Here is a 22,726-nt window from a genome sequence, read left to right as displayed (position 1 = left end):
AAACTGAAATGAAGGATATAGGGTTTCAAGGACATGTATTTTGTTTTCCTGATGAATTTAATCTTTTTAAATGTTTATAGAGTCATCTTAGAGTCATATTTTTGAAGGAAGATAACATTCATTTCTATTTCTCTGTCATAAAAACCAATATTTTACACCATTCCAGAATGCAACTGACTTTTACATATTAATTATTTGTAATCAAGTAAGACATTTAACAATTTTCAGTGCCTAAAATGCATTTTTCAATATACATGAAATAGTAAATGTATCACTTCAGATCAATCTTCCATGCTCTAATTTTCCAAGTGTTATACTGGGAAAATATTTAAGTTGAATTAAAGTTGGAAATGTTTATAATAATGGCATCATTTGTAACAAATGTGCTATTAAATAAAACATGATTTTATTAATAGAAGAAAGGAACTTAAAAAGTGAAACAACATTCATATTGCCAGTAGAATGGTGATAATTGTCAAGCCAAATACTATATATCTTCTTAAAAATACCTATAATTTTCTGTTATTTGCTTGTTATGGAGACAGGAGTGGTAAATACCTTGATGCAGATAAGTGCCCATTTGAAGATAAATCAATTAAAATATATTAAAGCAAAAAAGTTGATTTGTAAATGAATTTGACCCACTTGACTGCATGATCTTTGATTATTGTTATTATTTTCACATGTTGGAACTGGAGACCCTATTAGATATACATGTATACACATAATTAAAAACTAGAGAAACATTTTTCATGACTCTTTTTCTTCCATTTCTTATAAACAGTTGATAGGAAACAAAATATGAGAGTTTAGTAATTGCATTCTAAACTTTTATTTTGAAGTATACTGAAGGATTTCAGATACTAATGCTACTTATAGCAGTGACTAATTTTAATCAGTCATATTATGAAAGTGATGATAAAAAATAGGAGCAGATGATACAAAAAAAATCACAGAGTGAAGTATTTCTTTAAATAGAATACTGCATAAACACTAAAGTCACAAACTATTCTGGGCCTAAGAACAGAATCAGCAAAATAGAACACTGTAAATAGTGTTGCTTTTGTAACTCTGATCAATATAAAAAACATACAGGGTCATATACATAGTTATATTTTAAAATACTGTGCAGAGACCTTTATATTTCAAGCCATTAAATAGATAAATATGTCAATATATTATCGTGAAGTAAAAGTCACTCTATCACAAGCACAAAGGGAAGACATATATATATATATATATTTAATAATATATATGCATATATATGTATATAAATGTATATATACACATATACTTATATATACTTAAATTATTCATTAAAATTTAAGTGGTAGGCTCTTATAAAATATGAGATTGGCTTTGTTTGCCCTATTTTAGTTATAAAAATGTAAACATTTATCATTATTTGTCATAAAGAAAGCTAGGTAAAATTTGGTCTAATGTGGAATGTTATAACTGCCAAGCTATAGTCATATTTATTATTTATATCTATGACCAGGGGCAAAGTCATAAAATTAAAGCTCAAAGTCTTGTTGAGTGTACTACTCAAGGTTCTAAAGAGAAACAGAGCCAATAGGATATTTATTTATTATTTACTGCCTTGATTACTTCTTGATTAGAACAAATTGGCTGACTCAATTATGAAGGCTAAGACCCAAAATAGCAAAATGGCTGCATGAGTTACCAAGTTAGAAACCCAAGATTGCATACTTCTAGACTAAAATGAGAGGCTTACAAACAAGATGACCTGAAGATGCAATTCCAGTCCGAAGGAATCTTCCAGGGTTTATAAGATCTGATAGTTTAGTTTGAGTACCAAGGCAGGAAAAATCAAATGTCTCAGTTCTAAGAGAGTTAGCCAGGACAGATTTCCTTCTTCAGGAATGATTTAGTCTTTCATTCTATTATAGCTTCAATCAATTGGCTGAGACCCATCTACATTACGCAGGGCAATCTGCTTTGTTCAGTCTACCAGTTTAAATGTGAGTTTTATTTAAACATCCAAATGATGTTTGGTCAAATACCTTGATTATCTGTGATTCAGTCAAGTTGACACATAAAACTAAACATCAAAACTCTGTCCTCTCTCAGTTCTTCACACAAACATATTTTCATAAATCATAATTAATATTCAAAAGAATACAATACAGGGTAATAATTCTACATAACTGGATTCAAACATCTTTCATCCAATTCAGAATGGACTAACCCCCTTCCTCAGAATAAAAAAGTAACATTCTTGAGTAATGTTTGTTCACCTTATTGCTAACCCAATACTTAAATACTATGGTGTAAATTAACAGTAGCTAAATATAATACAGAGTCAGTAAATCGTATGTTATATAACAAGAAGTTGAGAGGGAAGAAAACAAAGATATATATTTTCTCTCCTGTATCTTACAGTCATGAATCCTTGCTGTGAGAGAAATATATATTTACTAACACATTCATACACACACACATGTTCATAACAAAATAAATAAATAAATAAATAAAAATAAATAAATAAATAAATAAAATAAAAATAAATAAATAAATAAATAGATCACATTCTTTATTTCTTATTTCTATAATAGCTTATGTGGTCACAGGTAGTATTTTAATAGCAGCCTTCTGGTACCTATTTCATTTTCTCTATACCTCATGCAAGAATCTTATCTGGCTGTGATCTTTTACTGGTTGAGTGAAACAAACTTTCATTTCTGAAGCATCTGAGCCTGTGGCAGTTTTACCTGTATTGGGTTGCTAAAGTTTTCTATTGGTCTAAATTAAAAGGCATGGTTATATTAATAGATGCCTTAAGGAACCTTCTGAATTTCAGACTTTTCCATACCTCTTTGTAGTAGCAGTGGTCCAATTTTTCCTTGTTAATCAGTAAGAATCACTCTAGCCAGCACAGTACTTACATTGTTTGCCTATTAATTCAAAGGCAAAAATGTATAAGTGGCAGTCTAAACTTTCACTTTAATGGAATTCTCATACCACCTTGTAGAAGCATTCTTTGTATTTCAACTAGAATAACTGAGTAAAATGCTGTGATCATAAAAAAACTAAAATTTTGCTAATGGGTCACCAGGGGTAATAATGAATTGTCTCATTCCTATTTATACCCTGTGATTCTTGGAGTCATGAATTCTTATTATGAGAGAAATAGTATTATATGTTGCATGATAATTATAGAATATACAGCTTTCTATGGAAACTTATTTGAGCCCTGAAAGGTTCTGCTACCTAGCTGGCATAGTAATTGAATCTTCAAATTGTCATTTCACTATTTTATTAATCCAGGATATTTCAACATGGCGAGGTCAGTGAATTCCATGAGAATTATCCCATTTCCACTTTTCTTTTATTATGAAATGAGTTCTTCGATATGAAACAGTAGTGTATAAAATATCATGACAGTATATAAAGCATTATATAAACTTATATATTGTATTTTTGGCAAAAGCATTACATGCAGAAAATGGAAATCTATATCCAGAGTAAGGTTCTATCCAGAAGGATCAAAGGTTAGCCTCTTCTATAATGAAAATAGTCTAATGTAGTTGACCTCCCACCAGGTAGATAACATATCACCCTGGAAAATGGAGATGTACCAAGGACTCAGGATTTGTCTCTGCTGGAAGATTCAGCACTTAATAGTGGCTAAACTCAAGTCAGCCTTGAAGAGAGGAAGTCCATGATGCTAGGCCAATTCATAATTTTCATTTTTTGCCTCTACAGACACTGTCCATGAACCCATTGGGTGGTTGGAAAAATATCTTAACTGATATCTACAGAACAGATTATTAATTTTGCTTATTTATCAACATCTTTCTTGACTGTGGTCACTATTTGATGGACAATCACATGGAGAAAAAAAATATCTTCAATCTTTTCTCCCATTCAGAGAGTTCTATTCACATACATCTTTTCCAAATTTGCTTACTAAAAATTACCAATCTTGTTGCTTCCAAGTCTTTGACTTCTAGTTCAAACATTGTTCCCAATTCATTAATCAATATATAGCTATAAATCTGGCCATTTCTCCTTCCAAGCAACATAAATAACCAGGAGAACTGGTCAGAGTTCTGCTCACTAGTAGTGTTTCCCTTGATTGCTGTTCTTCAGTGATGTCCTAAAAAGGGACTATAGTATTACAATTTTTCACTTTTGAGCAGTGCACACACATAATGAAGAACTCTCCATAAACCAGACCTGAATATTCTCTTCCTCTATCAACTAATTTTAAGGAAGTCCAAATTTTTCAATAGGTGCCATATGACAGAGGGAAGATAAAGTTCTAGAGAAGGGGACAATGGATATTGGGCCTCTTCTACATAAAATTTAATTGTTCCCTCAGGTTCTCCTAGGGCTTGATTATATACATATAACTTCTATTTGATGATAGAGTGCTGCTGTTCATAATCATCTTTATGGCCAAGGGAATGAGGTAACATGTAGTTAATGATTGTCATCTCAAGTCTCATAATAACGTGGTGGCCTAAGTTTAGTAAATTTTCTACTAAAACCCAGTATCAAGCCAAGAATTTTGTCTCAAAGGAAGTGTAGTTATTTGCAGAGGATGACAGTGCTGCTTTTCTCCCAAATCCTAAGGGTCTGCACTGTGATCTACATATGGGGGCCTTGGAAGGGCTCCAGACTGCAACCCTGTCTATCGCTAACACTTAGGGTATCACTGAATTTGCATGGTTCTATTACCTAAGAAGCAGTGCAGTTTACATGGTGCCTGGACTTGTTATAGAGCATTCTGTGTTCTACTCAAAATGATCAGCTTTTCAGGTCACTAAATAAAATAGCCAGAGTAGCAAATTAAATAATGCATATGTTGGAATTTTGCAGGCAACATGAGCACCATTTGGTTTGCTGCTTTGGCTAGCACGAGGAATGCTATCTATTGTCTCTCTTTGGGTTGTCAGTAGCATTCAATACAACTTATTCTCCATCTTAGAAAGTTAATCTCATCATGCCCACATTACTTGACCTCTAGAAGTTTCACTGAGGTGGAATTTTTGTCTGATTGGTTTCCTACCTTGTGACATGCAGATGTTCTACCAGTAAATTTAGATAAGTTACTCCTTTTTTTCTCACTAGAGTCAATAAGCATGGATCAATACAAAGAAACAGTGTAATATCTTGTGTAAAGGAAAGGTGATCAAGTTCTCTGATGACTAAATTATGACACAAGGATAGAGAATTGGTATACTCTAGAGTTAAGGCAGCGACGATATATTATGGTCTTTTCAGCTTAACATAGATGTCTTCTAGTGGGCCTTGTGGATAGGTTTGGAGAAAAAGGCATTTGCCAGATAAATAGCTGCATGTCAGTTACAAGGGGATGTGCTAAATTGAACAAGCAATAAAATCACCCTGTACATGAGCTGCAAGGGAATTCATCACTGGGTTAAGCTTGTAATAATACATTATTAGTCTCCAAATATCATGTATCTTCTGCACAAGCCAAATAGATGAATTGAATTGGGATATGGTAAGAAACACCACCCATGAAACCTGATGTTTTTGAAAAGGACATGGAAGGCTCTTCAACAAGTCCAGGTTGCCAAGCAAACTTCACTGCCACTTGGGTCATATATAATCCAGCAAATCTGAAGGTAACTTAATTGTTACTGACAGATGGGGATGCTGTTTGGAGACTTTCCCAGAATCCCATATGTGAATCACGGTGCAAGCCCTCAGGATTTATGCAAGGTCCTGTCATTCTCTACAAACAACTGCCCTTGATGGTGGCACTAGTCTCTGAGGACCCTCCAGGAAGTATGGGATTGCTTTGGACTTACTGTTTTGTTAGGATGAAGCAGTCCTGGTAGTTGGAATTTGGCCTTTGCCACCATAAAGCCCTTCCTCCACAGATCAGAATGTCTATCTGGGGATTCTGTCAGCTCTTGAACATGTCTATTCCAATTATAAGGTTAGCTGCCACAGGATGGGTTTGGGGATCGAATGAGCCCTCTATGAGAGACATCTGAGCTAAAAATTCCATTGATCAGGTGACCTTCATATGCACATTTTTTGACTAATGGACATCCTAGACATTTGGGGGTGTTATTTTTAGTTTCCTGGCATGAATGCCAGTTCAGGTTCAATGTCCCGTAGTCTCTATTTCCTTCTCCTCAATGCACAGTTACCTTGTTCAAAGGCCACATTTCCTCTGGAAATTTTTGGGAGAAAAAATTAACAGTGTACACTTTTTTTCTAATGTCCAAAAATATTTACATTGGAGTAACTAGATTCTCTTTCATTCAATGAGTTCTGGGATTATACTGGCTCAACTATGGAAATTGACAGAGGGATTGTTTCTGTTTTTGTGATTCATGTTAGGCTTTCATTTCCCCGATGTAGAACTTTTTCTGTATGTATATATATATATATTGCAAGAAATTTAATGAATTCTTATTTCTATTTAGTAGAATTCCCAATTATGAACACCATGGTCAAATAGCCAGCATCACAGGTCTGTGAAGCATGCATTCTGATCATTGTTTTGATTCTCTTATCTACTACAGATAAGCATATCCACTTTGTCTTTGGTTGTTGGATACTGACACAAAGCCCCTTCTATTCCAGGATATAATTACTCCATTGCATGTAGGAACCCCAATTCAGTGGACCCAGTCTTTGATATAAATTATTGTTCACAGAAGGTCATCACAGAGCTCATCAAGGATACTGAGTCTACTCTCATCAATTTATTTCTTAAACAATATTGGTGAAACATATTGAATTATAATCAAATAAGTACAAAATTCAAGTCTAAGACTTTAAATTTCTTTGTATACCTTAAACCATGTAAATTAAAGAATTTCAAACTTGTTAACTGTTGGCAACTTTTGGTCTAAATTCCAGTCAATCAAACCAACAAAAACAAAGTGTTGGAGCCCTTTCTAATTTCCTGAGCTGCAATATTTAATGTGAAGAGTGAGCCCATACCAATAGATTTGACTTGATCAGACCTTATGTTCACTATAATTACACACTCTTATATTCATTCCAAAATATGTTCCCCAGATTTTTGTCCATGTTAGTATGAAAATTTAACTTATAGAAAATTAATTCTTTTGGAGGACTCCAGTTTCAATATGGGTCATGCTTTGTAATTCACCCTCAGAGATTTGTTGGAACTTGAGTCTAGTTGAGACCAGAGATGATATCAGTGTTCCAAGTCCTGTTCACTCGTGTTGAAGGTTGAATAACCGAGAAATGCCAAAGTAAGAGCAAAAAGCTTTATTTAAAGGATAGAACAGAGAGACAGGAACTAATCTACAGAGGAGGAGTCCCAGTTTGTGAGTGCGGGTGTCTGGCCCCTTTTATTCTTTCTTCTCATGCCTCTGATCTTTCCTACATTGCAAAAAGGTGGTAAAGGAGCCTTCCAGGGATGTCTCTCCATATCTGCTCAGAAAGAGAGGAAGGAAGGTGATAAATCCTTCCACCATGTTCTTCCATGGCCTCAGGTCCAGTGCCATGGAGTCAGCTGGTGACATATGGAGCTCTGACCCCCTGAGCCAAAATAAATGTTTCCTCCTATAAACTGTTCTCATTAAGTATTGGATGGAAAGCTGACAAACACAGGCTGGAAGTTGAATTTGCATTACAATCAGTGACTTGCACCCTCAGATTCTAAATTTGATCTTCAGCAACCTTAGCCCTGCAGCTGTAGGACATAAGGGTCTCCATCAGACCATATATAAGTAGTTTTCAGATATTTTTTTTGGTGTTTGAGTTAGGAATTCAATACATTTAGTTTATCAGTTTCTTTCCATACTTTCTTCAGCAACCTTCGAAGAAACCAGCCTATTTCATTTTGTTGTTTAACAAAATTATTCAAAAATATCATATACAGAGTTCCTTAGATCCTCATTTCTTATAAGAGGCTGCTTTTCCAATGTAATAGTTTGTTTATATACTGCCAAATCACAACATGAACAATCAGTTATTTCTCTGCAACTGGAAATACATTCATTGAAATATGTAAAACTTATCAGATCAGATGGATACCAGGTATCCCAGAACCAATTTAAAAAACTTATAAAATGATGTTTTTCTATAACCACTCCAATACTAAAATGTGTTTTAAAGATAATTAATCTACAAACATGCATTTTTTTGGCACCTGTGAACCCCTTTTTGAGGGATAAAAACATTTCCAAACCCATAGGTGACAGGTTTTTTAATATTCTTATCTTCTAAGATTACATAGTAATAACCTGAACTTTAAAGACTTGCACAAATGAGAGTAAGGTGACTTGTGTTGGCTGAGTGGGCCTGGGTAGCAAAATACTGGCAATGAATCCACTTATTTTGTCCAAGATCTTGAAAGACAGCAGTTATTAATAGACACATTTAATTTTCTTTCAATCCCTGGAGACAAACCTGAGCCATAAAAATGCAACAATAATTCAAATCAGGTTTATAGAACTAAGAAAATCAGACACAAGGAATGAGAGGATGAAAGCTTTAATAATTCTGTTTAAGAATTTTAATCAAAAGTATGTATGTTGAACATTTGTCTTTTAATATTCTCTGCTATTATACCATGAAAATATTTCAATAGATTTTTTAAAAAGCCTTTAAGATTAAATTAAGAATATATATGGAAAATATTTCATTTTAGTTCTGAAAATGGAGAAAGTTTGCTTAATCTTTTGGATGCATCAGAATCCCTACTTTCTGAAATACACACATAACTTTCAAATTCTATTACTAATTCAGCAAATACAATACATATAATACAATACTAAAAAAAAATTAAGATGCAGTTCCTTTTTCCTATACTTGAAGATAATAGTTTATATGGTTGCATTGATGCATGTCTCAGAAATATGAATGCTATTATAATTAGATAATTATACATAATTTTAATTATATACTTGTAATTGCAATTATACATAATTTTCATTGTAGTGTAAGTTGTGTAATTATACATAACTTTAATTATATATTTGTCTTAAAATATAAGAAGTTAGAAATTATCTACTAGGTCACCTAGTGGATAATTTTCTTAGGATTTGGCTCTAGAAATCTTCTCTTAAGGATTTAATCTTATTCCTCAAATGAATTAAATAATGAGACTAATCTTTATGTTTAGTGATCTTAGTTTATAAGATTTTGTTCTTGTGACAAAGCCTTCTGTTATGCCTCTCAGAATATGCTGCAATTCATGTGCTTATTAAAGTCTATAAAGAAATTCATCTCATTTACAAATATGTACCATCTAGGAATTGGTACTAGAGGATTCTTTCCCTGACCTAAGTGGTATCTTTGATGTTGAGAATGAGGTTAGAAAACTATTAGGAGGAAATGTGCCTCCCAATGTCTTTGACTTAAAACAGTGCTTCCCAGACTATGTTGGAAGTTTGCTTTTCTCTAGTCTTGAACTGATGACAGAGCTATTAGAATACTATCATGCAGATAAGGAGGTCAAAGCTACGCTGCCCTTAAAACAAATAAAATGCTATTTTTTTCTGTGCTTTGGGTTTTGACATCTAGATCATTTGGGCAGTTGCTTTTAACTTGAAAATAAATTGAATACATAAGTTAAAGCTTTCCAAAAGCAATATTAACTTACATGATCAGCACTTTCTTAAGAAAAGCACCTCAGGGCTGACTGATCTTAGCAATATGTTTGCATCATTCCTACATGGCTGAATAGTTCTTTTGCAATGTTTCTAAGTTAGAAGTAGACACAAATCTCTCCTTATGATAGACTACCTAAGTAAATTTCTCTACTTCTACCTTTCTCTCTCTCTCTCTCTCTCTCTCTCTCTCTCTCTCTCTCTCTGTTTGTGTGTGCTATTTTTATTAGTATGTTGTATGTGTCTATGTATATATGTATGTATTGATCACGGACAAAGTTATTTTTCTTTTCTATAGTTGTGTTTAGGAGATGCCTCCTAGAACTCTCTGTTTTAGGAGACATATAGTTCATATACTTATATTTAAAGTAGCATTAACCATCATCCATCCAGTGGTGATTCAGGTAAAATGCAAATATATTCCATAACTTCTCAAAAAGGACAAAGAGATGTCCTGCTTACAGCATGAATAGTGATAAATCATAAGGTGACTATTTTGTAATCAGAAAAGTAAAATTGTTCTATTTTACATGTCAATAGACTTAACTGCTAATATATATCTACTACAAATGGAATGTATTTTATTTGGAAGTGTAGCAAGTTCCATTGGGAAAGAGAATGAAATTTGGATTCATGATATGCTCTGTAACACTGAATAGGTCATTGAATCAATTGAAACCATAGTTTATTTGTCCGTTAATTAGTTGGTTATACTCTCCCTTCTAGAATTCAGGTGAGCATTTTCTCTAACCTTTATACTAGGATTCTTAGTACAAGATAGTTTCTCAGTAAATCTTGTTTTTCTTTGCTGTGTCTGTTTACCACATTCTGGTTGACCCTTAGTTACGTGTTCTGTCCCTCACTGAGCCAGGACTCTGACTACTGCATTCTGATTGCCTAGTTATGCTCAGAATGTTTACAGGGACCTTGCGTGGACTTTAGTAACTGGATGCATCTACTATGCAACCAAGACCTGAGGGTGCAAATAGAAAAAAGCCTTGGCTATGCTTGTATTATAATGGATAATTTGGTCCTAAGATTATGCTGAATAATCACTGAGACCATGATTATGTTTCAAAGGGAGAAATAGGGTAATATAAAACTTTACTTCTGTATTATCAAGGAAGTTATCCCCCTTTTTGAGACAGCTTCCATTTTCCTATCCTAAAATTATGTATAATGATAGCATCTGCTCCTTAGGCTCTTTGCAAGGATAAAATTAGTTACTCTTGCATGAGGCACACAGACTAAGGCTTAATATGCAGTGAACTTTAAAAAGTTTGGAAAGCAAAAGAAATTTTAAGATTAAACCTTCATTAAAATTTAAGTGAAATAAATAAAACAGAGTCTTTTTACCAGGTACTAATCTAGTCTTTCATATCTCAGTCTTTGAAGACCTTTTGACTGTCCCCAACCAGTTATGTTATCTCCATAATTTACTAAATAAGTCACTTATTTTGCCGTATCATACATGATTGTACATACTGACTAGTATGCTTGCAATTTTGTGATGTGATATTATATAATGTTTCCACAGTACCTATTATATATTAAATGCCCATCAAATATTTTTACCTGCCCGAATAATACAGGAGAAAGAGATAACTTGTAAATTAGTTATGATTGTAATATATTACTCTGCACTGACACAAGCTGAGTCCAACAATTTTTGTCATTTTTCTTTTGTCTGAGTTTCTGCAATTTTATTCTACAGTTTCTTGTCTTTCTCTATACAATTGGAATAATTGTTTAAATCATATTCAAAGATTTAATGATGCAAGTTCTAAAGTTTGTCTCATTCACTTGGTATTGCTACTGGTCTCTGAGAATCACTAATGTGTCGGTGACCTTCCAATCTGTGCCATTCAGACCTAATTCCCAGGTTCCACTCCCATATTTTCAATCCCTATTTGGTATTTTCCCATTGATATAATATAGGCATATTACAATCATTTTGTCCAAGACATTAATCATCACCTCCTGTCTTGAACATAATACATTTGCTATTATATTTGATAGCATTATCACTCATCTAATTGCCCAAGGCAATTTCTCAGGAATCATTCTGTTTTTCCTTTTCTTCCTCCTTCTCCTTCTAAAACATACTATGCTGACTCTATTTCTTCAATTCAGCTGAGACCATTTTACGGCTGTACGGTGTCTTGTGCAAATTATGATAATGACATGCTGCTGGTCTTCAGCCCTCAGGTCTTCTCACTGTCCTGCCAATCCTCGTCATATCTGTCAATCCCTTTTCACTCAATACAAATCTGATTCTGTCACTGCTCTATTTAATTGCTTCTTTTTTTTAAAAAAAATTTTTTTTCAGTTGTGGTTGGACACATGTCTTTATTTATCATGTATGTGGTGATGAGGATCGAACCCGGTGCCTCACACATGCAAGGAGGGCACTCTACCACTGAGCTACGGTCTCAGCCCTTAATTGTTTCTTTTGCCATTTTCTACAGACTGAAATATAAATTCTCTGAAAAGTTCATAAGTATTCCAAGATTTCACGTTGGTCTACATGTTTAGTCTCATACCAATTTAAAAAAAAAGTGCTTCAGGCCATCTAATTGTGTGGAGTATGACATGAGACATATCCCATCTGACCTGACACTCTTCACTCAATTTTTCCTTCCATGCTGCACCCTCTCTTTTACTTTTGGGAACTCGTATTCCTCCTTCAAAAAAATGTCATTGAAAGATTCCTAACATCTGGATCTTTCTTAAACTCTTAAGGCAATATGTGTAGTACCATTGTCTGCTTCTGCATCACTCACAGAACTTAATTCTAAAACTGAAAATAACAAACACATTGCAGTTATATATTTAATTGTATATTTATGGGACATTTATCTTGTCTCTTTTGTGAGTACATGGAAAGCAGAAATACAGAAAGCTTGTAATTTTGTGACGTGATATTATATAATGTTTCCATAGTACCTATTATATATTAAATGCCCATCAAATATTTTTGGCATTATATTTGATACTTGAATATGAATTCAATAAATGTTTGGTCAATGTATTGGTAATATCTCTGTCACTCAAAACTTTAAAAAATAAAACAAAGGAAAAAGACTACAGAATCGTCTTTCCATGTCAAACAGGGATAGTATTTAATAAGTCCACCTAAAGACTATTCTGAGAATTTATCTATGCTTGATTTTGCAATGCACTATTGGAGTGTAGCCCTGATACTGTGCATTTGCTTGTTCACCTGTAGATTTCTGTTCAGGAGCAGAGATAACCCAAGAAGTTGTAATTGCATTGTTCTATAGGATATTAGCCTGTTTTGTACTTAATGTAGAAACAGTAAAAAATGAAGCTCAGCCTATAGCAGAATGTTTCAGGACACAGAACGGATGAGCATATTGCCATGCAGTAACTATTTAGGTGCTACTGTTTCATGCTTTCAATTCTGAAAGCCAATCAACCAAAGCCCACTGAGTTCATATCTCTTTCAAGTTAATTGCTGCAGTTTTGTTTTTAGTGTGTATGTGTGCGTGTGTTCTACAAAATACATCAATCCTGAATTACAGCACAGAAACATGGAATTCTGGACAGAATGCTCCTATTCTGGAGATGAAGCCCTTTCAGTTTTACTCTCTGAAAATATCACAAGTAAGTGAGTTTTGTTCTGCCATTGGATGATGAATAACAATATAATGATAGGGCTGAGATTGTGCTTCAGTGGTGCAGTGCTTGCCTAGCAGGTGTGAGGCACTGGGTTCACTACATAAAACTAAATTAATTAATTAAAGGTATTGTGTCCATCCATAAATAAAAACATTTTTTTAAAAAAGAATATAATGATAAAAACTATTGTGTTTCTACTTTCATTTCTATATTTTGTTTTGTTTTGTTCTTATTATAAAATAATTTAATGATTCTTATAATTAAAATTAGAATTAATCTTTTTTACTTTTATTTTCTCCATATTCTGAAAACAACCTATTGATATAAAAAACTAAACTTTAGAGGAAAATGTGTTCATAAGAAAACACATAATTGGCGGAAACATATTGAAGTAGATTTGTTTCAGAATTTGGTGTATATTATGTCCAATCTCACCTTCACTTTTCTAATCTTTATAGTAAAGAACAAAAATTGATGACAAAATGTGGATGACAAGAAGCAATTAACATAAAACTATGTATGACATTGAGACCTAAAGATAATAGAGGTTCCTATTGAGACATATGACAACTATAACTTTGGCTATCTCTATTACTCTATTAATATTTCCACATTTATCCTAATATTTTAAAATAGTTTAATAAATCATATTCAAGCAACACATCCTAGGAATAATGTTGTTTTATTTCAATTTTATAAATATAATTAATACATGAAGTTGAAATTTCAAAAATTCAATGTCATGTATAAAAAGCAACATTATATTATCAGGTTAATATTAATTTTTATAAAGTTTTAATCAGCCCTGAAGAATACATGAGTAAATAAGCAACAGGAACTTATTTGAAATATTTTGAAATGATAGATTCTGCATGTAGTTTATAATAGTGTCAAAAAAATCTCAGCTCAGATTTTAATCAGGCCCCAAACTTTCTCAGAATTCCCTAGACTGCTTAGGAGTAGGTATGAGGAGGAAGCCAATTCATAGCTGAGCAGAGCATCCAGGGATAGTTTGCACCTGGATCAATAAGATGTCACAGCCACCCAGATGACATCCTGCCAAAAGGTCCTCACACACTAGTAATGAAAGAAAACCTCTGTCAGCAGCAGCAGTGGACTTGTTATTCACTTTTAATAGAGCAATTCTGAGATCATGATGTGCACAGAATCCTACTTAAAATGGCTCAAATGAGTTCACCCATCTCAGGCAAGGCTACAGTTGAATTATGAAAGGCTTTCCACACATTCACTGAATTTTAGACTCCAGATATCTTTAAATGTCAATGTCACTTTCCTAATGTGTTTTTATTTTTATGAACTGGTCTTCTCCAAAATTTATAGATAAGAATGGAAAAATGCTTTTTTAAATGAACATCTGAAAATTCAGCTGTCTTGTATTTATTTCATCTATTCTTTCATTCATTTTTCAAGCCTATGATTTAAGATCATCTTTTCTTTCTTTCCAAAATGAAAATTTATTTATTTTTTCTATGTAATAAAACCACTCCCTGTGTAGATGACCATAGATGAAGAGCACTGTATTTGATTCCCTGGAGGAACGTTGTTGCCCCAAAGGTAAATAAAAACTAAAAACTTATAGATTTAAACATGATGAACTATTAAGATTTTTAAAAATAAATTCTGCAGTATTTCAAGATTAATACACTTAATAGGTAGTGATTTCATTAGAAAATTAAAGTACAAGTTGCTAAAATTAATGCAGAATACAGATGTTTGAAAAATAAATCCAATAAGAAGTACATAATTAGATTTATTTGGAAAACATATTCAAATTAGTTTTAGAGATAATATGGTAAAACTTCTATTAGTAACTAATAAAATTAGAGAAAATAGAGGTAAACAAAATGTAATATTTGGACACATAAGTATGTGACAAAAATGTTACAGGTACTATATGGATTTGAATTATCCAAGTGGTGCACCTGATTTTGCTATTGAAGATACATTTCTGCCTCTGAATACACCACTGGAGTCTGAATATGTCATTTTTCCTCAAAATTCATATTCTCTTTGTTGAGAAAACTGAGAGAGAGAGATGGCCAAAACTGCTGGTTCATAGTGCGTTTTTTTTTGGGGGGGGGGAATAATTGTTTGTAGTTATACAGAAAGAGAAAGTTTTGGGATGGTTGCTTGTGTGCTTTGTCTCAGAAGACCTTCAGATGTCGGGGGTTCATCTTTATTCGCCAGGTCTCTTCTCTAGATTCTCATAGATAAAATTAACACTTCTGCATTCCATTAACAAATATTTGCATGACTAAAAATGAGAAAGATGAATACGCTATACCTTCCTTGATTAATAAGCTGTATAATTTTTGCTAGGTTGAAGTCACTTTCTACGTCAATATTTTCCTAAAATCTGTGAGTTAGTATGCAGCAGGAATCTCCATGAGGGCAACAATTATTTTAGTTCATATATACTTTGACACTATCCTACCTACTGCGTGGTCCAATCCCTTAAATACAGTTATTTAATGATAAACATGTAGATGCCTTACAAAGAAAAAATAAGTAACAAAAAATTACTTCCTAAAATTCTGTAGACTTCAAAAACTGAATTAATATTTTTTATAGCTGCTTAAATCTATAGAAACAAATTTCAGCATACTTTTACTATTAATGCATTGTGAGAAGGCATGGCATATTGATTGCTGAGGAAGGTGATATTATCAATAGATGCAGATAGAATTCAGAAATGTGAATTTTTACATTGTTTGTACAAATGAATACCAATGTACAACTATATATGTATTTCCTGAATTGATTTTCTAAATCAGGAAATCCAAAGTATGACTGACATCTTTAAGAAAGGAGAAACTGAATGACTAATAAATGTTCCCTGCTGGCATTGAAAAGTTATTAGTCATCATTTCCCTCATGGAAGTGTATGAAAACACCTACTAAATTTCCTCACACGTATTAAATGCTCAATAACGGCTAGAAAAACCTGCAGTGCAATCAGCTTATTCTGCTGGAATTTCAGACATCATATCACAAGAAGATTTCCATGTGCCTGTTCCAATAACTATTTGTAAATTTAGTGGGAATGAAAATATGTGACAATTGATACAGAACAGAAACACACAAAAGATATTCTACAGTATTGCCTATGCACTGAAATAAGACTCTGGAACAATTTTGTAGCATCAAGTGCTAGCAAGGACTTCCTGGGGGTCCTCAGGGAGAAGCAAGATTGATGAGATAAGAGCAGTATGGGACCTGGAGCAGCATATATTTTCTAACCTGCATGGGAATGAATTTTGATCATTTAACAACTGTCAGGTTATATTAGTTCATAATGAACTCTGGTATGAGACCATCTTTATGTATCTATATATGTTTATCTAGAAAATTTGTGAACCACACATATATACCAATTTTATCTTAACTAAAGCATATATTATAATGAGAAAAAATTCCAGTTAAAATCAGTTTTATTATCAGAAAACTAGAGTTATTGATCATTTCTTACTTGGTAACTAATCAAATATTAGATACATCACTTTATTTTTTCCATTTAAGTTTCATTATTTGAATTACTGTGGTATAATGACATTACTTACATATTATGAGATTAAAAGTATATTATGATTTCATAAGATATAGTTAAATAGCAAAACTTTACATTATACTATAAAGCAAAATGCTCATGTATTTAGTTAATTCATTCAAAACAATTTTATGTGAATCCCTGTTAACTTTCACTATCCCAAAAGCTCTTTGAAATTATGACTTTATAATTACCACTTAATAAGTAAATAAATAAATAAACAGGCTTTTCAAGATTGTACAGCTAATAAGTAGTTGAACTAGTGATGACTTCAGATTGTCTGTCTCTTGTCTCAAAATTCCAAATTAATTATTTTACCTTTCATTTATGCAAAAGTGCAATGCAATGAGAACTTATTGAAACAAAGAAAAACTGACAATTAAATTTAAACTAATATTTCAATTGGAAAATAAATGTATCTATTCTGATGAATGTATGTAATATTAATAACTAATAAAAGAATTAAGTTATGAGGAAGTATATCAAGATTTGAGCAACTCCATCAGACAACTTGATCTATTTGATGTTTATGGAAACTATCATCTAAAAAGAGATGAATCTGCATAGTTAACAAGTGCAAAACAATTTCTGAAGATAGAACATATTTTGGATTTTAGTATAATTTAAGTGTTTATTTGTAGATACTTATTAATATATATTTATATATAAATAAATATATAAATCCAATATAATTAGGGGATAATAATTTTATTCAGAATTAAGTGGTTAACATAAAATCTATTATCTGACTAAAATGAATTAAAATATATATTAATAACAAAGATGAATTCTCTCAGAAACTCAATGATGCAGTTCTATATATCTCACAGGTAACAGAAAAATTAAAAACAGAATTATAATTTTTATCCTTATTTAAAAAAAAGGATAATACATAAATATTTAAAAAAAACCACCAAACTTATATGTAGCAGAAAATTTATAGCAGTAATTACCTATATGACAAAATAAGAAAGTCTCAAATAACTTATGAAGCTAGAAAAATAAGAAAAAAAATTCAAAATGAGAGAACAATTTAAAAAAGGCAACCAAAATATGGTTATCTGAGAATATAAAATAAGCTGCTTGGAGACATGGATCAGAATATGAACAGACAGACATAAATTTCTATTATCAGTATTAGAAAGGCTACATAAGGAAAATTTGAAATGTTTCAGAAAATGATAAGGAAACAGAGTGAACAAGTTTATAATAATGAATTATTATATAACTGATGAAATGAACAAATTGCTTGAAAGATACACATTACTACATACTACTACTACTTAAGGAAAAATAGTTAAGTGGTCCATATTTTATCTATTGAAGGCATTGAATTTGTATGTAAACACCTTTCCACAAAAATATATATCAAACCCTGATATCTTCTTTATTAAACTCCATGATATATTCAGTTAAAAAGAATGCAAATTGTATGCTTTCTTATTTAAATTACAGGGAAATGGCTACTTCCCATTTCATTATATAAGGCAATGATTTTCTGATTACAAAAAGAGGCAGCAACATTTCAGGAAAAGAAAAGTTCAGGCTTGCATCATGAATTCTGTTGCAAATGTTCTTAATAAAAAAATTATAAAATCAAATCTAACAATATATTAAAGTGATAATACATCATGGTCAAATGAGCTTATGCTAGAAATGAAATTAAGGGTAATATAACACCAGAAGGAAATATTCAAGCTGATATGAAGAAAAGCTACAAGAGTTCTACAGAAAGCATCAGAAATAATATTGGAAAATTACAATTTTTATCTTTAATATCAAAAACAAAGCAATATCAGCTCTTACTATTTTATGTAACAGTGTAGCAAAAGTTTCAGTCAATGCTATAAGTAGGAAATATATGTCTTCTAAATGTAACAAAGAAGTTAAATTTTGTTTAAATATTTTATGCTTATCTATATTAAAAGATCAATGGACTTTACAAAAGACTATTAAAAGTAATAAGTGAGTTTAATACATATATGTATATGCATAATTCAGTTGCATTTCTGTATACCAAAAAATAAATTGGAAATTGGAAATTTAAAATATGAATTTACAATAGCATCAAAATATAAAGTAATTAAGGATGAATCTGACAGTGTGCAAGATTTGTACCCTAAAGTCTATTAAGTATCCTTGAGAGAAATCAGAACTAAATAAGTGAGTCAATAAATAAGTGAATCAGGTGCCCATGAATTGTAGGACATATTTTTAAGATGTAAATTCTCCTTAAAATGACGGGTATAGATTCAATCCAGTCAAAATATATTTGAATAGAAACTGATAAGTTAATACTAACATTAATATGGAAATACTCAAATCTTAAATAGACACCAAAAATTTCAAACATGACTTAGTTGGTAGATATAGAAACATATTTTGAGGGTAATGTAGTCCAGTGATGGAGCATTTGCCTCTTTATTCAAAGGATCCTATGTTTAATCCCCACCATCACAAAAACTACAGAAATGAAAACTTTTATTTTAAATATTTTTTTATGATTACAGATTTCAAGAAAGTGTGATAGTCATGTGAAAACAGACATAAATGTCAAAGAAAAACAATTATAATTCCAGAAGTAGACCCATTTAGATATGGATAATTCAAATTTGGCAAAGTTCAAGGGCAATCACAAAAGACAGGATGGAAATTTCTATACTTTTTAGGTAGAATATTTCGTAGTTTCTCTGGTTATTTCTGATTTTCTCTTTAGCACCTGAGCCAGATATTAGGGAGTTTGAGTTAATTTAAATGTATTTACAGAATTTCTGTTTCTATTTTTGCTATTATTTTGAATAAAATTTTGTGTTCAGAAAACAACTGAATTATTTTTGTACGTTGAGTTGTGCTAAAACTCACTTTCTTTGCATTATGAAGTTTATTTATTGTGGTACTATATAGTCTTTCAGTTTAAACTTTCTGTTTAAATTCTTTTGAACCAATATGATATATTCCTTTTTTTTTCCTTGAACACACAAACTTGAATTCACCATTCTAATTTTAAAGTATTTCTCTATATTCATTTTTAGTTGTATTTTTGATAATTTGATTAATAGTTATCCTAGTAACCCCAATAAATAGATAGTTTTGTAAATATTAACTAATTAAAATGAGATCATTGTCCATAATTGTATAAGGAAATTATGGAGTGAATTAATGGGGAGAACATACTAATCTCTCATGTAGAATAGTTATAAACAACATAAATACTCTTCCCTCAAGGTGGGAGAGCATAATTCTCACTCTTTAAGTGTACATTGCCCCCAGTGACATTCTCTCAATGAGTAGAATATGGAAAGTATGTGTGGTTGAGGAATAATTTCAGAGACTTATTTCTCAGAATTCTTGTTTTGGTTTGGATGTGAAGTGTCCCCACCAGCTCACATGTGCAACAATGAGAGAAGGTTCAGAGGAGAAATGATTGGGTTATAAGAGTCTTAACTCAATCAGTGAATTAATACCCTGATAGGGATTAACTGAGTGGTAACTGAAGTGGTAGGGTGTATCTGTAGGAGGAGGGATGGGGGCGTGGCTTTGGGGCATATTTTTTTTTTTTTTTATTGGAGAGTAGAAAGGCTGTCTCTGCTTCCTGATCACAATGTGAGCTGCTTCCCTCCGCCACACTTTTCTGCATAAGATTCAGCCTCACCTCCAGCCCAGACCAATAGAGCTGGCTTTTTATGGACTAAGACCTCTGAAACCATGAGCCCTCAAATAAACTTTTCCTCCTCTACAGTTGGTTGGGTCTTTTAGTCACAGCAGCTAAAAAGCTGACTACAACAGTTCTAGAGGCTGGAAGGCCTGACCAGTACTCCTCACACTGACTACAACTTTTAGGACAACTAGGATTTCAGATGAGCTGTGAGAAAGTGGAAGGGCAACGGACTTGAGTGGAAGAGTTAACCTATCACTAGTTCTTTTCCAAACTCTTAATTACCATAATTTTGGACTAATAGCATTGGTACCTTTCCAAACCCTCATTAGCATACATTTGGACCAATAGTATTGACCCAAGTGCTGTATAAACCCCTGGACTAGCATACTCAGTCAGAAACCTGCTATGGGGTCCACTCTTGATTTCCAAGGGTTCTGTTTCTGTTTCTATTCTTGAGTAAATCCTACTCCTTGCACTTGCTTTCCTTGTTCCTGAAGTTTTATTTTTCAAATTTGTGAGGCAACAACTGAGAAAGAAGAAATTGGCAGTGAGTTGCTTGAGTCTGCCACAACACTGAAGGTATAGCCTGCCATTCAGAGTGGCAATCCCTTTCTCTGCTGGAGAGGCCTGCGGCTCATGCAGACCACAACCACCAGCAGAAGTGGAAAACTTGGTTTCAACAGCGTGTCCCTGAGAAGAAGCCTTTCCATAGGACCCAGTCATGATAGAACTCTGATTTTAGCCTTCCAGCCTCTGGAACTATAAGAAATAAGTTTCTGTTATTTATAAGTACCCCACCTTATAACATTTTGTGATAGACATCTGAATTATAGTAAGACACATTTGAAAAGCCAGCAGAATGTTACTGTAATTGTTTTGTATGTTCAAGCATCAATTATTTTTGCCTATATTTTACATAGATAGAGTGATCTAATTTGTCATTTATTTTACATCAGGATTTTGAAGATATACTTCATTATCACATTTTATTTTTTGCAGCATCCACCAATCAAAGTGATAAGTCTACTAACATTCTCAGGGTTGATATTTCACAGAAAATATTCTTTTTCAATGAATGGTCTCCATATTTTACTTTTATTTTGTGTCTATGTATGCTTTCATTGTACATAACTTTCTTGGTATTGGAAAAGCATTTTGAATCCGAAGGTTGGTGTATTTCATAATTATAAAAAAATAATCATCAGTTATATATGCAGTATACCTTTTTCTACATTGTTTTTACCGTATCCTCAATGCACTTTAATCATTTTTATTTCACTTTATTTATCTTTTGCAGTGCTGAGTTATTTTTAGTTTTGACGTTTTCTGTGCTCAGCTTATCTTTTGTTCTGTTCATTATCTTCCAATATATATTGTGTCTCTTGGCTCCAATTTTGATAGTCTTAACACAGTATTTTGGTTTAATCATTCCATTTTTCTTTTTCACTATGCTGCTTTTTAAACTCTAAGTCAAGGTATTAATTTAACAAACTTCACTTTAGATACTTACTTTCTATTTTAATCTTATCAAGACATTCTCAAAACAAATTTATAATCTAATGACTATAATAGCTACATATAGATAATATGTGAAGAGTTTTTGGTTTACTATTCATATCTTTAAATTATTTTTATTCTGCCTAGTAACATTTTAATCTAATGCTAAATATCATATATGATAATTTTAGATTCCACAGTGTTATCTTATCCCTGAAGGAGTCACCATTATTCTCTGAAGCAATGGTTGACTGGCTTCCTTACCCCAGTCAGTGGCTGAGCTTAATAGATTTTAGACTTCTGTTTTGATAAGGTTCAGTCTAATTTGTTTTACAATAGTTCCTTGAAATTAGTCCTACTGAATTTTTTATTTTTATTTTTTAGTTGTAGATGAACATAATATCTTTATTTATTTATTTATTTATTTATATATGTGGTGTTGAGGATCAAACCCAGGGCCTCACATGTGCTAGCTACACTCACTGAGCTACACCCCAGCCCAGTCCTACTGAATTTTTAACTGAGGACTTCTTGTATTAACTGGAGATCTTCTACTTGGAGGTGTGTGTCCCTCAGCTAGATACTATAGAAAGAGATATTCTGCTTTACAGACATCTAGACAGATCTATTTAATTCCATGCTCCATGCACACTCAGGCTTCAGAAATACTGATTTTGTGTTTGGTGATCTTCATGTATCTAATTTTGTTACTCCAAGCTCAAGTGATGAACAAAATCTCTGCTTTCTCTGCCTCATGCATTGACTGTT

The sequence above is a fragment of the Ictidomys tridecemlineatus genome, chromosome 6 (genome assembly GCF_052094955.1).
Source record: "Ictidomys tridecemlineatus isolate mIctTri1 chromosome 6, mIctTri1.hap1, whole genome shotgun sequence".
NCBI classification, from domain to species: domain Eukaryota; kingdom Metazoa; phylum Chordata; class Mammalia; order Rodentia; family Sciuridae; genus Ictidomys; species Ictidomys tridecemlineatus.
The sequence above is the reverse complement of the archived record's forward strand: the minus strand, read 5'-3'. Positions refer to the sequence as shown.